A 16,198-nucleotide genomic window follows, 5' to 3' on the forward strand; every position below is an offset into this window, starting at 1 on the left:
ACTTTAGAAGCAACTTTTCTTCCCTTCTTTCTTCCACGGGATTAGAAAACAGGTGAAAAAAAGGTAGCAGAAAGCCAAGGAATAGGAAAAATCTTGCCCAAATGTTCTAACTCTGCCTAGTTTTAGCTAGCTTTGAATTGCTATGGAATTGCTTCTGATGTGTGATTTACGTTGACAGAAATTGCTGCTCACAGCAGGCAGAATTTTTATTTTGGCAGCTGCATGTTTTTGATTAATTACAAATGGCTTCAAGTCTGTTTTTGAGAAATGGATGAAGAATTTAATTGTTTTTATCTTACCTAAACTAGTTCATTTGTCTCTCGCAGCAAACTTATCTAAACAGTAAAGTTAGTTGAAATATCAGTTACAATTTGCATCCAGATATTCTCAAAGTTCACAAATTTCAGTACTAGCAGCCATTATAGAGCAATGATTTTTTTCCAGAACACTTGTTTTGTGAATGATACTTGTTTTCTATAAATCAGCTCAGAAAGAACACGTGTTTTAACAATGAGCCAAAATAACACACAAATCTATTAACAAGTAATAATCAATAAGAAAGCATAGCATGAAGCTCAGTACAAGTCTCATGGTTGTCAGTGTAGTCACAAGCCTAATATGTCCACTTTATGTAGAGAAAATAAATTGTACTGGGGTAGTTTACTCATAAATAGTTGCAGAGAAATAGCTCACAAATAGCAGAAAACGAAATCATAATTAGAATCATACTGCAAAGGAGTTGTTTAAATACCAACACGACCTATTCTCATGTTGGACTGAGTTATTTTTACTGCTTGTTTTGCATCCATGTGAGGAAATCAGTCAGCAGCCAAGAACTTAGGTTATTTTCATACAAAATCAAACAATTCTGATAAAATTACTCTGCTTTTGTAAAGATATAATGCTAGTATCTATCAAATAGCTCACTGTTGACTCACAGGGTTGTATCCTTGGATCTAATTCAGCCATTCAGCTTCATGAACAGTAACACTCAGTTAATTCTTGCTTCAGTGCTACCAATAGCTAGTTCCTGAATGTTTATGGGCATCTTTTTTATCACGTTCACATGACTCTAACCAGAGACATACAGAAGAAACTCCAATAGGGGACAGAAAACGTAAGTCATGTTCTGTGCTCTTGCATCCCTATCCCACCTCATCTTTCTTCTCTCTGGTCTTCACTTCACCTCTTTCTTTTGCTTTCCATTGAAAATCTCATTAGGCTGGACATTCTGCAAAATATATCCTCTTCTGCTTTCTGCTGTTTAATTAATAATGCCTCCATTTCTGTTAAGAACGTTAAATCAGAGATAACACCTATATTTTGAACCTATAACAGGGTCCTTCAAGTCTGCTGTAAAATTCTTTTCCTTTACTAAAATCATGGGCACTAAAAAACTGAATGATCCTCAAATCTTAAGAAGCATGTGCAATAATCTGCCACCTCACAGGTCTCCATCTTGAGACCCACTAAGGATTGGCTTCAGCTTCAACACATGAGATTAATATCGCTTCCAAACTTTGATGTTGTGCATTACAATGAATCTAGGTGTTTTGAAACTATTATAAATATTCAGTCCTTTTTCATATCCTGCTAAATTCTTTACCTCAACAATTTTCTGTGATAACATCTCCTACTGTCTAATTATGTTATGTGAAGACATATCTCTTTTTATCACTACGGAATTTCCTTCCTTTTGTTTTCATTTTATGACCTTTTGTTCTTGTTCTATGAGAAACAGAAAACAGCAATTTCTTATCTGCCTCCTCTGTTCCTTGCATAATTTGACATAATTTATCATGCTCTTTCTTTTCTACTGTAAACAGCCCAGATTTTTCAATATTAGAGTGTTTCAGACCTCTGTCATTTTCTTTTCCCTTCTCTAAGGTTTCTCAGTGTGGCATTTGTTTGGGTTTTCTCTTGCTTTGTTTTTTTGAGATGGGGTAATCAACATTATTCTGCAATATTCCAGGCAATGCAACACATTGACTATACAACTATAGACAAACTAGAGTGGTCTTGTATTTATTCATTCTGCATGACAATATTTATAACTTACAAAAACACCTGCACACTGAACAGAAGTATTGAATTGAGCTGTTTACAGTGGCGTTCTCTTAAAAAGGTTATAACAAACATAAAACCCTGTGAGCTCAGCAAGTAATTTAGTTCTTCTGACTGCCTTACTGTGCATTCAGTAATCCCAATTTAGTTATTTGCTCCGCAGGTCTGTTTGACTGGGAGGTGTAACAAAGGTAGACATGGGAAAAATGCTGTGACTTCCTAACAACTGTCAGAGGAGAGACCAATGCAATGGAGATGCCTTCATAGGTGGGATGTCCTATGCCTGCCGCTGCAGCATTCCCCGCTGAAGCCCTGCCTGCCTGTCTGGCAACTGCCCCGACTAGCCACAAGTCATGCAGGTTTGAGGGGGATAAAAAATAAATCAGAGACAGCAGAAAGTATTCAGAAGCTACTGTCAAGTCTGTCTCAACTCAGAAGCCAAGGCTCAAGGTAAAGTTATTTTTTCAGTAACTATTAGCTATTTGGGCATTCTCTTTTTAACTGTGTCATTATGTGAGCATCAAACAACTCAGTAATGTGGCATTAACAATATGTATACGATATTCATGAAATAATAGGTTGTATTCATTTATACAAGTCACTACCAGTTTGTTACTGTATGTTTGAAATAGATTACTTAAATAGTTAAGTGTGCAGAGAATCTGAGAAATAAATTCAGCAAACCCATCTTCGTTAAAAGTTACTTCTATTTATAGCAGGTTTGTATCTAGCCTATTTTACATCAGTTTCATCTCAACATTTTAGAAGAAATCTAAAAAAACCCAATCTCTCTATTAAAATTATGCTAATAGTAAATTGTGTAACAAGTTTTTTACAACTGTAAAGAAGTCATGGTGGCCTGGGTTCTTTCTCTCACTATAGAAAAACAGGAAAAAGGTTCGTTTTGAACAATGAGTAAAGGTTATTTGGTTTAGGAATCTTAAAGCTCTCCTAAACACAGCTGTGTAATCCTGGCTCTCCTGCGGTCAGCTAGAACTTCCTCACTCCCTTAAGCAAGTATGATTTCATTTTTTCATTATACGAAATCTTGCCGTAAGGGGCAATTTTCCAGTTCTGTTTCCCTGATCGTTTGTGTGACCTTGGACAAATCTTTTTAGTATTTCTCGTCTCTGTTTATGTCCCAGCAGCAGTATCGCTAGGAGGACTAACTGTTAAACAGAGCCCCTGCTCTTTCCCTCGGTAAAAGCGCCCAAGCCCTCGCCGGGCATGCCCGCGCCACGCGAAGCTCTGCTGTGTCGGGCGCCTGAGCCACCTCCAGACGAGCCGCTACGTCCGCACTGTCAGCGCAGCACGGCGAAACGCCGGGGCCGGCAGTGAGGCACTGCAGACACTGCAGGCGCTTCAGCCTCACGCCGGCGCCCGCAGCGCCAGGTCCTATCGCTCCGCGCGGTTCTCTGCCGCCGGCACGCCTCAGCTCTACGCATTTTCCAAACTTGCCCACCAGTTTTTCCTTATCATTGACGCTAATTTCCTCACCATTAAAACAAAGTTATAATTTTCTGCTTAGAGGATTGTTGTGAGAACAAAATTTATGAAGTGCTAAGATGCTATAATGTAAGACCTATGCAAGTGGCTAGGTAAGTAGATGGGAATAGCGCAGATTGCTCTAACTAAGCAGATATTTAATTACCGATAGTATGTGATGCTGTTCATAGATAGGGTAGATAAAAATACTGAATATTCTTGTTTGGCTGAAACGATTTGTCCTGATTCATCATCTCCGATTCAGAAGAACTGAAGCTTGAAATAATGTGTGTCTGTCTGCGTGTACTATTGATGCTTACTGAAAAGAATTTGTCAGACTGCATATGCTTGTGAGCTCTTGGCTGAGCTAGTGGAACGACCGCCTTTAGTTCACTAAATACAGGCTTGTTTTGGAGCTAAATGACACAAGTTTTATTGTGGAAATTGCATGCAAATGCTTGGCCTTGGATCACAGAGTCCATATTTGACTAAATTTTTCCAGCTAGTAAGATGTGATGCAGCATACAAGTAGTATCTTGAACTTTGAACTATTTGAGAGGAACAGTGTTTAATTCAGACATAAAAACAGACTTCTGGCTTGGGTGCAAGGGGGAGAAAGGGGTAGTCAGAAGAAGAATGAGAAGTTATTCAAGTTAATAGGAGTGATTTCCAGAAAACAAACTGTAGGGTTATTGGCAGACCACCTGGGACAGGATGGCCTTGCTGGACTTTGTGAGATGTTTGTCTCTCAGATTATATTAGCTTCCCTATATTAATACTATATAGAATTTTAAAAATACAACTATATGCAAAAATTGAATGCAAGAGAACTGTTAGGTTTATGAGATCATAGCATATTATTTATGTACAAAACTATACATCTGTGTGTATGTTCCCTTGTTCAGATTACCCAAACTGATAGGATACAGGCTATCTGATGCTTCTTGAAAGATGTCCTCTAAAATAACCAAAAGCTGGATAGGTTTCATTCTCATATGGAAATACTGCTTTTTGGATGACACTATTCATCCAGTACCTGTCTGCTCAGAGAGCAAGGACGCCCGTCAGTTAACACCCTGGTAGGTGTGCTTTCTTGCATCCAAAGCATACCAGAAAACAGACTGACATCGACGCTACCACTGTTGAACTTCCAGTGGCACTTCTGTAGCTTTAGATTTTCTTTGGCAGGCCCCAACAAATTCGATTTTGCCTTGGCTCCTGGGTTTATTTGAATCTAAACCCTATTTGTAGGCTAAGACATCAGTTAGCTAGCTTAGACATCAGCTCTCAGTGTACTTGGGCAGTGTACTCGTAAACCTTAATTTTTGCTATAGCCTCTGGCTTTCTCCTAGCCCTAGGTCTATGCTTACAGCAGGTGTCCCTGCGAGGCCCACACCTACCCCTGTACACACCATTTGTCAGTGGTGAACACAAGATCTCAACTAACTTTGACCACCTGAAACCTAGGTTGTAATCCTGGCTCTACTGCGTCCCAGCGTTTACAAACTGATCACTAGTTCAAATCATAAGCCAGTAGCAAATTCTAGCACCAGCTCCATTTTTTACTCTTTTTTTTTAAGCAGTAGTTGACTAAAAGCTTCAATGTATTGATTAGAATCATGCATATTATTAAATATTTTCAGTTTTTAATTCATAAAATCTTTTCTACACACAATCCAACTTTGCTTTAAATCAAAGCCTTGTTTTAATGAAATGATGTGTAACAAGTTTGTCTTCCAACTAAAATAACCTTTCCACTGCTATATTCAAGGTAGGAACAGATATAGAAACTGGAAAACTAACATTTGGAAACAGAACATTAAGCTGTATCCTAAAGAAAGACTCCTGACACATGCTGTTGCAGTCTGCTGAATCTCTCAAAATACAGTCTTTGTCTTAAGACAGTCCACGCTTACCCTGTATTTTATTTGAATTGTTCTATAAGGCTCATGATTTCCTAAAGATCAACTTTCTCTGAAGAGTATTTACCTGTACCATGTTAAAGGTATTTTCTTTTTCCTCTTTGGAAATCAAACTGCAAGGTTAGAAGTATGAAGGCCTAGGAATATCAATGAATATCTACTTTTTTATTTTCTGCTTTGCCATGATGTTGTGTTTGCCATGATATTTCTGACCAAAGAATCTAGTACTTGTTGTAATTTGTTCTTTAATCTACGCACTGTCACAAATTTCAGGGTATATAAAAGTTCTGATTTCAAGATTATCCCATTGAAACTTGTTATCTGAGGATTGCTATCCTCAGATAATTAGGTAATAAGAATATTGGATAGTATCTTTAGATATCTAAATATTATGTATAGTAATCATAATGACAGTTCTTTTAGGCAGACCATTTTGAAAATGAATTTCAAATTTATCTTCTCATTTCAGTGACAGTTTAAGTCATTTTGTGACTTCAAAAAGGTTTTAAGTTGTACTGCAAAAGTTGATGTTGGTTTATGAGAGAAATTACACAGGACTTGATCTCAGTCAACCAAGTGATTTAGGAAAATGAAATGGTCTTTGGTAACAATAGCTCTAATTCTGCCACTCAGAAATCTCCACAGAACATGGACGAATGTATATCCACGAGTATCAGCACTCTCCTCATTCAGTCCTCAGTCTTTGCCTTGGTGCAGAACCTGAGGGACTCTCTACCCCCGCCTCCTTTTAAGGCATCTTCTGTCTTATTTGGAAATCTGTTTGTCCAGTGCCCAAAAGCAGCTGGTACCGAGGGCCCCCAGGGCTTGCTCCCAGCGAGAGGCTGCGGGGCCAGGGTGAAATCCCTCCAGGAGCCACAGGGTCACAGAATGCCTGAGGTTGGACGGGACCCCTGGAGATCACCTCGTCCAACCCTCCTGCTCCAGCAGGGCCACCTTGAACAGGCTGCCCAGGACCTGGCCCAGATGGCTTTTGAGTATCTCCAAGGATGGAGACTCCACAACCTCTCTGGGCAACCTGTTCCAGTGCTCGGTCACCCTCACAGAAAAAAAAGCTTTTCTGCGTGTTCAGACGGAGTTTCCTGTGTTTCAGTTCGATGCACAGTGCTCTGGTGTATCAGCCACTCCTCCCAGTTTTGCATCAAAAGTCATGGGCAGGCGGCTGTGCTGGGCCGTTCCCGCGCGCACCACGCGTCAGGGCCGTGCCGTGACACCGCACTCGCTCAGTGCCGGACACAGGCCTCATCTCCCTCCACGCTGCGAGAGTGAGAGCACGCGTGCTAGGGAATAACATGTTTTAATGCATCTCAAATCTTGAAGCCGCATCTATGACTTATTTCATGGAGGCAATTCGCTAAAGGAAACTTATATGAAAAAAAATCTTTGTGGTTGACTTTTGTTAAAAGATTGTTTTTTTCAGGCTCAATTCTACTCTGAGAACAAGGTTTAATCGGATGTTTCACTGTTGTGTGTTCCTCCAGAAGGACGTGGTTGGTTTAGTTTTCCCCTTACTTATGTGACAACAACTGAAATAAAAGATAACCCTTAAATTTAAGGGGATGTATACCTACCCACAAAGAAAAATGAGAGAAATGGGCCAGTGTGTTAAAACAGAAGGGCCGGAAAACTTGCAGTTTCACACCTAGTGAGTGTCTTTAGCGTCATCCAGAAAAACAGACTATGAAGAATGCATTTCAGGGAATATATTAGTTATTAGGGGCAGGCTGTTTTTCTCTGAGCAAAGCTGGGATGAAATGCACAACCTATTACTTGCTTCAGTGTTGTTAATGTTCTGTACATGTTGTTCATAACGACATTTATTTCCATGTCAGAGCTTCAAAGTTGTTCAACTGAACACAGATGCTGCTGCATTCTTTGAAACTTCTTATTTCTCCATTTAAAACATAGCAGTGTCCACAGCGGTAATGTGACAGGGGACAGGGTCTCCGTTAGCGTGCCACAGGTCTGCTGGTGCACGGGAGTGTCTGCAGTGAAGCCCGTCTTTATTGTAATTTAGAAGCAATTTCCTACTTAACATTTTATTTTAGTATCTGTTGTATTATTTTCATTCTGGAGAAAGGAATGCTGTGGGAAGATTGCATCCTTACATTTTTTTTCTCTATGTTTTCCCCTTGTGTGGCAAGATACTTACAAAAGGCTCCTGCTTTGTGCATTGCTGTCCTCAGGGTTCTTCATCTTTGGCATGTTGGTGACCATATTCAGCGGGGTTTTCCTTTTGTGCAGATAGTATTTGACTATCCCAAAACTATAATTTCTAGTTCAGAAAGAAGATGGCATTGTTTGCAACGTCAGGTCCTAGGAAAGCCTGATGTGATGGATTGCAGTGCATTGCCCAAAATTTGTCTTTTACTCTAGAAGTTATCTGGATCGAAAAGACTTGCGCACTTTCTGTCTGCCCAGCTTTTCAGCTGACTGCAATTCTGGTGTGTGTTTTTTCAGTCACAAATCTCTTTGATCCTCTTTGCAATATTTTAGTGCCTCATGTTTGGTTAATCTCCTTGCTGTGCCGCAGACCTCACGCTGTGTTGTCAGGACTGCAGCACTCGGGATTCTTTAGAGGAGAGTGCGTCCTCCTGTGCTTCATGAGGAAATTTGTTTTAGTGATGTTTACTAGATATTGAGGGAAAAAAAAATTAAAAAGGAGGATTTGCATATATACTAGAAATATTTCTCTGGTTGGTGTACTGCCTTATTAGTAAAAATATAAATTCATTTAATTTACTGTTTTATCTTTTTTATGTTTTCCAGTACTGTGCACAGGGAAGAACTGCCTATGTTTACAGGGAGATAAAGTATCTCACTATATAGGCTATATTTAACTGTACCTGAGCTGCAGGATTAATGTGCAGGCTGAAGCCTTGTGTCCATGTTGCCTCATGTAGACAGTGTAAATGATCTCCAGTTTCAAATACAGATAAAAGCAAAAGTTGCAGCTGCCTTCTTCCTCAAAGCTCCTGGGAAACGTTTATGACTGCTGTTTTGGTTTTCCTTCACGACGAATGTGTAGTCCCACCTTGCTTTAATCTCTTATTTCTGTATGCACCACAAAAAGAGTGATCATTTACAATGGTTTCTAAATAAAATAAAATAAAAACCCTAGCCATTGCCATGGCACCAGGATGAGGTATACATTGAGACCAAGGTCTGCAGTCCTCTGGGCAACAGGATCTGAGTTGACTCCAGTGTTAGCATGAATCCCAGGTGGGGATTCACCGTCACCGAGCCTTTAACTGAAACGGGTAACACTATTCCACTGGAAGAAATTCCAGTATTCTGAAAATATCTTCATCTTGAATGAGAATTAATATTCCGGATTGTTTTTAAAAATTTCTTGGCTTCTTCTGAGTTCCTCAGGTCTCCTTGCTCTGCCTTTACTCAGAGTCTAACTAAACTGCCTTTGGGGAATGGGGCAATTTAGGGATTTCCAGGGAGTCAGCACAGATCCCAGCTGCAGAACAGAAAACCTGCAAGGCCCTGAGAGCCGCAGAAAGCATTTCGTTTTTATAATATAGTAATCTGTGACTTTTAGAACAACCAGTATGGTAAAACTGTTTGATATGAGTCACAAGATACTAACAAAACAGGCTTGAATTTTCAGCAATTTGCTTTTTTATCTTGAAAACAATTTTTCTTTAGCTAAACTTCTGAAGCATATGGTGCATATAAAATGAACATTACAGAAGTATCTCAGCCCACCAAGCATTTGTAACCAGTGTGACTAATAACCCAAATGTCGATTAATCCCATTCTTTCCTCTTACAGAATTAATGTTCAGTATTTAAAAGGCTGCTTGGTGTCTTCCTTCTGTCCTAAAGTCATTTTCCTTTATACTCTTAGGCCAGACCTGCCCCTGCTTTTAGCTCCTACCTATGTAGGGTATCATGAAAGTATCTTTTCATGTTGTAACAGTGCTATAAAAGATACAACTGACACTAGATATCTTTATTTTTCAATTTTTAATATTTACTCCATCTTAATAGGGTTTATTGATAAATCTACTAAGCAGAGGTGTACAGTGGGAGAAGCATAAAAAAAAGATGGAGAATGATTGCACAGGATGAATTTTTTGCAACCAGACATCAGATTTCTAACTGAAAAGTAGAAATAAAGCAAGCACTTTCACACCTTTTCATATATCACAAGTCATAAAAAATATATGCAGGTCACATTGCATAGAACAGAAAACAGAAGCTTCTGCCAGCTCCTGTGAGGAAATGTTTTCCTGTAGACTTTGTCATCTCTGCTGTACCTAACAGTAAACAACAACATATTTTCTTAATGTGGTCAATATAATGGTATTTTAATGAGCTGTGCTATGACATAATTTCCTGAAAACATTATAGGTTTTATCAGACAACTGAGACCTATTTTGTGAATTAACCTTTGTTTTAAAGATTCCTGAAACTGCCTGAGGCAGAGTCCCGGCACAAACCTTCTATCAATTTCTGGATTGACAGCTAGCACGCATTGAAACGGAAGGCTCGAACTATTAATTCAGCTGGGTAGAAACCTGTGCTGTGTCGAAAAAGCTGATTTATTTTAGTAGTAACCCCTCTTCCGGCCTCTTCTTTTTTTTAACACTGATAATGAGAGAAAAGAATTAATACTCACACATTTTATCTCCCTTTATTTGGGCATGGTGCCTTTATAGTATAACATATAGCAATGTAGCTAAAATACTTTAGTATATGCTGAAGTTTAAGTGCATAAGTAAAACTGAGCACGTGCTTGAACTTCTCCTGCTAACCTGGATATTTTACCTAGCTTTGGATAAATTAAAAGCTGGGCCAGGTCCTTACCAAAAACGTGTCATCATGATGAAGACTGGTAAGAGTCAGCTATTCTCACAGTGCTGGTGACTCCTTAATGTATATGAAATTCGATTAATATACTGATTCATGGTGTTATTCTGAGCTATAGGAATATACCCATTGGCCTACTTCACTAAAACTGTGCAAAAAAGCACAATTTTAAAATTTAATTTAAAATCTTTTGCTAAGCCGTACAGATCCTGATCATCAAACCTGGTCCAGCCTCATCGCTTGCACAATGTACACAAGCACCATACCAGCATCTTGTGGGGTTTTCTTTTTTATATAAGTTAGCATTTTGTGTTTTCTCTTCCCATCCGATATATCTAGTTTCTGCTGAAGAAAAAATTCTGAAGAACACAAATTTCTTGTACACACCTCTTAACTGTGCACATTTACTAGACTGTGATTTTCACTATTAACCCTCTGCTGATTCAGGTAAAAACATGAATGAATATATACTTTGTGTGTGTGTGTGTGTTCAACATGCATGCACACGCACATAAATGCCTTTTTTTCAGTCCAGCTCCACCTTTAATCCATTTCTGAGGTTCAGAGTTCAGAAGATTTACAGAGAGAACTACACAGGGCTTAAGGAGCTCCTAGTGAACACACATACGTGCTGTGTTACTTTTTCCAGCACGATTATTTAGGTATAGGCAGTCTACACAAAATATTTTATTGAACCGTATACATCTTCGTCGTATAACTCAAATTCCACTTTCTCATATGAAGATATCCTAAATATTTAAAGAATAATGTACAGTAATGTTGCTATTAATTTGATTGTTTCATTTTTTTAATTGCTACTTGACTGTTACACTTTAAATTTGAAGTTAAAAACTGTCACACTCTTTGAGGGCAGGAGGAGGGTGGGATGTTCCAAAAATAATTGATCTACAAATTAATGTTGTGCCCTAAGGTTTGGAGCAAATGTGTAATTGCCGCTGTGATGTACTTGTGGTGGTACCAGAGCTGTAAAGTAGGGCAGCACTGAGTGATTTCCATGGCCGTGCTTGGGAATGCTCTAATCACACTTATCTTCACTGTTAATCAGCATGGTTGTAAACCTCAAGTTAATATTTCAGGAAAACATGAGCTTTAAGAAAAAGCTTTTGTAAATGTCCGTTGCGAAGAATTAGGAAAAAAAAAAGAAAGAAAAATCCATTCCTGAGGAAAGGAACATCTTTCCCAACAAAGATTTTGGAAGTTTTTGAAAACAGAGCTTAATGGAGTGCTTACTTACATGCAGAATATAAAATCGTCTGTTGCAATGAAGCAGACCCACTCTGCATCACGGTTTTGATTCTGAATATTAAGTATCTTACTGCAAGCCACGCCAGGTAAACTATAAGGCTTTTTGATTAATAGGAGGTTTTAACTGATGAGAGAAAACTTTGGGGGTTTTCGTTTTCTTTTTTTCTCTTGAGAATCTGTATCGATTCTTTTCAGACCGCATCACCTTTTCCAACCCATGCAGTTAGTGGATTATTGCATATGTAAACAGATTTGTGAAGTTTTCGTGACCACAGGAGACAGCGTGTGCGTGTTGGCTGGGGTAGTTACTTTTCGTGTCTTGCCTTCTTTAATGCTTCAGCTGAATTAGAGCTAAGGGCCTCAGTAAAGCCATGCTTAGTACAGGTGTGTACATGCATGCAAAAAAATACTATGAAACAGAGCAGGCGCGGAGCAGTTCAGCCAGCACCTGGTGGCTAGCGGCTCTCCGAGCTGGGGTTGCATTTGGACAGGTCTGGTAACTCCTTCATGAGTTTTTGTAATGCCTCTTTGACTCCATGAATACTTCGGCCTCTATAACATCCCCGTCAAATCAGTTCTTAAATTAGCTTATGCACTGCTTGAGAAAAAGAATTCATTAAAAAAAAAAGAATTTAAAAGAATTATAAATTGGGCACAGGCGAAACTGCAGGGAGCTGGGCTATTGCCAAGCAGAGGAGGACACGAGAAGCGCAGAACCGAGCTTGGGGTACTGTGAACTTCGGGGACACACAGGAGGTGCTGAGGCTCCGAGGGGGAGGCGGGCAGACGCGGACCTGGATTGTCGCTAGGTGACAAATGACAGGCCCCGAGCAGCAGCTCCGCATCTTGTCTAAGCTGCTCTGGAACCCTGGAACAACTATCATCTAGTCTGGCAAGTTGTTAGCAGTCTCACATGCTGCTAGTGTGATTTGGTAGCTTTCCTGGTTCAGTTTACACCGTCTTCCTCCCACTGCAAATGTATTTATATTGCACATGCCTTGCTATTGGAAAGCGCTCGTATCGCTCCGGGGAAAGCCAAGTAGTTACCCACCAGCAGCTCGACCACGGGGAGCACACGTGGGTTTGGGGCAGAGCCCTTGGAGAGGCTAGAATCGGTAAGGCTGGAAGGGACCTCTGGAGATCATCTAGTCCAGCCTCCCCGCTCAGCGGGGTCACCTAGAGCACGTTAGACAGGGACAGCAAAAATGTCAAACTACGTTCAAAACGATTCGTTTGGGGGCAAAAGCACCTCGCTTACCCCCGGAGGAAGGGGCGTTCAGGCGCCGAGGCTGGAGGACGCCGAGCTGCCGGAGGGCGCTGAGCCCCGGCGCCGGGGCTCGCGGGGGCAGCCGGCCCTGGCGGGCGCCCCGGCACCAGGGCTCGCAGCGCCGCGCGCCCGGGCGAGCTGCGCGTTTCGTAGAGCACCCAGGCTGAGCCTCGCGCTAGCCGCTGCCAGCGTTAAAAAGACGGTCATAATTTCAGTATGAAACTCTTATTTAAGACTGTTTGTATATAGCTTAAAATGGAGTTAGGCTGCCACAGTGTTTTAAGGCAAGGAGAGCACACCTTTCCAGTACTCTGTCTTAATTTCTTAAAGCTTTGATTCATGTCATTTGCTTCTCCACTCACCCGAGGGCAAACTAAAACAGTAATAAAAAATGTGACTGAAATCTATACAGCTCACCAGGTCCTGGGCCAAAGCTTCTTGAAATCAGAGGGTATCGTGTCGCCGGCTTTAACAGGCTTTAAGTCAAGCTCCTGAAACCTGCTCCGGCAGACGCTAACACATGCGCTTAGCTCTCACCGGGGTTATTCATGACTTGAAAACTCACCACGCAAAAGTCAGCTCGCCAGGAGCCGCGGCCCGCTTTCGCGCCCCAGGTTCGCGCCCCGCCAGCCGCCGCCCCAGCGGAGCCGGCGGCGGCAGCCGGCGCTGCGGGTCCGTCCCGCGGCAGGGCCCGGCGCCGCGGCCCCGTCCGCCGCGCGCGGCGCCTCCTCCGGGCCCGCGGGGCCGCGGCGGGCAGAGCGGGGGCTGCTCGCGTCGCCGCCGGAGCGCGCCAGGCACGAGCGCAGCGCCGCGGCCGCGGCCGCGCCCCGCCCGCAGCGCCGAGCGCCGCGCGCCCAGGGCCGGGCAGCGGCGCGGCGCGGCGCGGGCCTGCTCGCGGCGGGCGCCCGGCCGCTCCCGCCAGCCGAGGGGCTCTGCGGGCGCAGGCCGCGCCGCGCCGCGCCGCCTGACGGGGCGACAGGAGCGGTGCCTCCGGGCCTCAGCCCCGCTGCCTGCCGTGCGCTCTGCGCCGCTCACCTGAACGTCCGGCCGTCGCTCATCCACCTCGCACCGTTCTGCGGCGCTCTAACGTTTCATCCGTTTCGTCCCTGCCGTTTCTATAGCTGCGGGCTCCTGTGGCGGCTCTTTCGCCGCTGCCCTCCCGCAACGCGCACAGCAGCGGCGGGACCGCGGCGCCGGCGCCGGGCGAGCCCGGGCCCCAGGGCAGACCCGGCGGCGCGGCGCGGCCCCCAGGCGGCCCCCGGCGGCGCGGCGCGGCGCGGCCGCCCGAGCGCGGCGCGGGGCGGCGCTCCCCGGCGCGGCGGCGGCGGCGGCGGCGGCGGCGGCAGCTCCCGGCGGGCGGGCGGCAGGTGCGGCGGCGGCGCGGGCGGGCGGGCGGGGGCTCGGCGGGGCCGGGGCTGCGGCTGCGGCAGGGCGCGGCTGCTGCTGCCTCCCGGCGCGGGGCGGCCGCCGCCCGGTGAGCACCGGGGGCGCCGGGGCGCGGAGCGGGGCCGGGGCCGGGGCCGGGCGGGCCGGGCCGGGGGTCCCCGCGCCGCGGCACCTGTGGTAGCGGCGCCGGGACCGGGCGGGGCGGCGGCTCGGGCTGGGCTCGGGGCTGCCGCGGAGCGGCGCGGCTCGGCTCGGCTCGGCTCGGCTCGGCTGGCCTGGCCGCGCCCGCGGAGCCCGCGCGGGGCCGGGCGGCCCCGCGGCAGCCCCCGGCCGGCGGCGCCGCGCGTGTTCGCGGCGCTCGCGGGCTTGGCCGTTGCCGGAGGGGGACGGGGCGGCGGCGGAGCGGGGCCTCGTGCGACGTTTCAGACTTCTCCGTGGCTCGGAAAGTAGGAGTCTGCGTGGGAGCGCTAAGCACGGCCAAATGGAAACCGGGGGGAAGCTGCAGCGACCTACGGTACCGCCCTAGCGAAGCAGCTTTAACTTCCAAATATCGAGGGGCTGGCGAAGGGTCTCGCGGTGCCCTCGCGGTGCCGGCGCCCGTCCGCACTGCCGGCCTCCGGGCAGGGCGAGGAGCAGAGCGCGGCTGCGTGCGGCTTCCCTGCTCCCCCGCCTGGTTCATCACCCTCCTCCTGGGACTCAGCTTCGCCTGGGCTGCCGCGCCGCGAAGCAGGACACCTTGAGCCTTGGGATTTGCAGCACCAGACGTTCGTGGTTGATTTTTCCAGCGATTTCTGGCGCGTTGATCTGCTGTTCCACCTGCTCTCGCTCTTGCCCGCCGGTTCTTGCCGGCGGACGGGCGGGCTGCGGCGTTGGGGGCCCGTGCTGCGCTTCGCAGTGGCCTCGCTAGGCGCGGGACGCGGCCGTACCCGAGGGGGCTGCTGGCGCCCGCTGCGCGCCTCCGCTCGGGGGCCGGCGGGCGTCCGCCGGAAAGCGCCTGCTGGAGTCTTCCCTGGGTTACAGATCAGCAGGTAGGCTGAAAACTGAAATAAAGGAGTGTGGGTTTTGCTGAATGATGATGTATTGAACCAGTAGCTTTCTATGTTATGCAGCGTAAGGAAAAAGCTAAACACCTTACGTGCACTTGTCATTTTTTTTGTCCCTGTTCATTCACCAGTTCTGAGCATTGTTTGGGATTTCGGTCCAGGGTCGGAGAGTTTCACGTGTGCTCCCAGGACCGTTAGCTTCGCCTAAGCCAAGGACTGTCTCTGCAGCCGAGCAGAGAGCTGCTGTGCGTGTGCTCGAGCCGTCGTGCCCTTCCTGCCCGACCCGTCCCCAGGCCCGATGGAGGAGCCTCCCCGGCGCCCGTCCGGCCCGCTGGGAAGCCTGGTTTTCGTAAGCATGAGATGCGTTCACCCGAGAGCGACTTCAGTCAGTGGCTTTCCAGTAGCGACCGCCAGGTGACAGACGGCCACGTCCTGGTGCCTGAGGCATTGGAAAAAGAGTATCAGGCGTTGAAAAATCAACCAGGATTAATAAGCCATACGTATTTTCTCCAGATTCTGATGGGAATAGTAGTATCTGCAACTGCTTGTCCAAGCTAAGGGCAAGGAGAGCAGGACCTGCAAGATGTTTTCAGCAGCCTTTTCAGCTCTTTCCCTCAGGCTGCTGTCCAAACTGAATGCACTTCTGGTAAATAGAGCGCTGTACTGAGGAGAGGAGGGAGGATTTCAGGACAGGTTGACTAGGATACAGTCTTACTTCCATAAATTACAGAGCTACCAAGCACACAATGTTCTTTACTTTGAGCAGGAGCTTTTCCTGGAGGAAATCTAACCTTGCGACTGTGAGAACCGTGCATGCTGGTGTTGCTGCTCGTGCTCTGAACCACAGGTGTTTTGGCCTAAAGGTTCGGCTTTGCTTGCTACAACAGCTGTCCCTTGCTTTTCCAAAAGCCTTTGCAGATAAGC

At 45.5% G+C, this 16,198-nt stretch overlaps 1 long non-coding RNA gene across 1 annotated transcript; it reads right to left on the reverse strand.

Annotated features, from left to right (window-relative positions):
- Positions 1–7,974: 7,974 nt before the first annotated feature.
- LOC134142301 (uncharacterized) lies at positions 7,975–14,027 on the reverse strand. Its single transcript, XR_009958817.1, has 3 exons — positions 13,881–14,027; positions 8,336–8,543; positions 7,975–8,120 (listed from the first exon to the last, which is right to left on the reverse strand). It is a non-coding gene; the product is annotated as an uncharacterized LOC134142301 (long non-coding RNA).
- Between the last annotated feature and the right edge of the window lie 2,171 nt (positions 14,028–16,198).

Source organism: Rhea pennata, chromosome 6 (genome assembly GCF_028389875.1).
Source record: "Rhea pennata isolate bPtePen1 chromosome 6, bPtePen1.pri, whole genome shotgun sequence".
Lineage (NCBI taxonomy): Eukaryota > Metazoa > Chordata > Aves > Rheiformes > Rheidae > Rhea > Rhea pennata.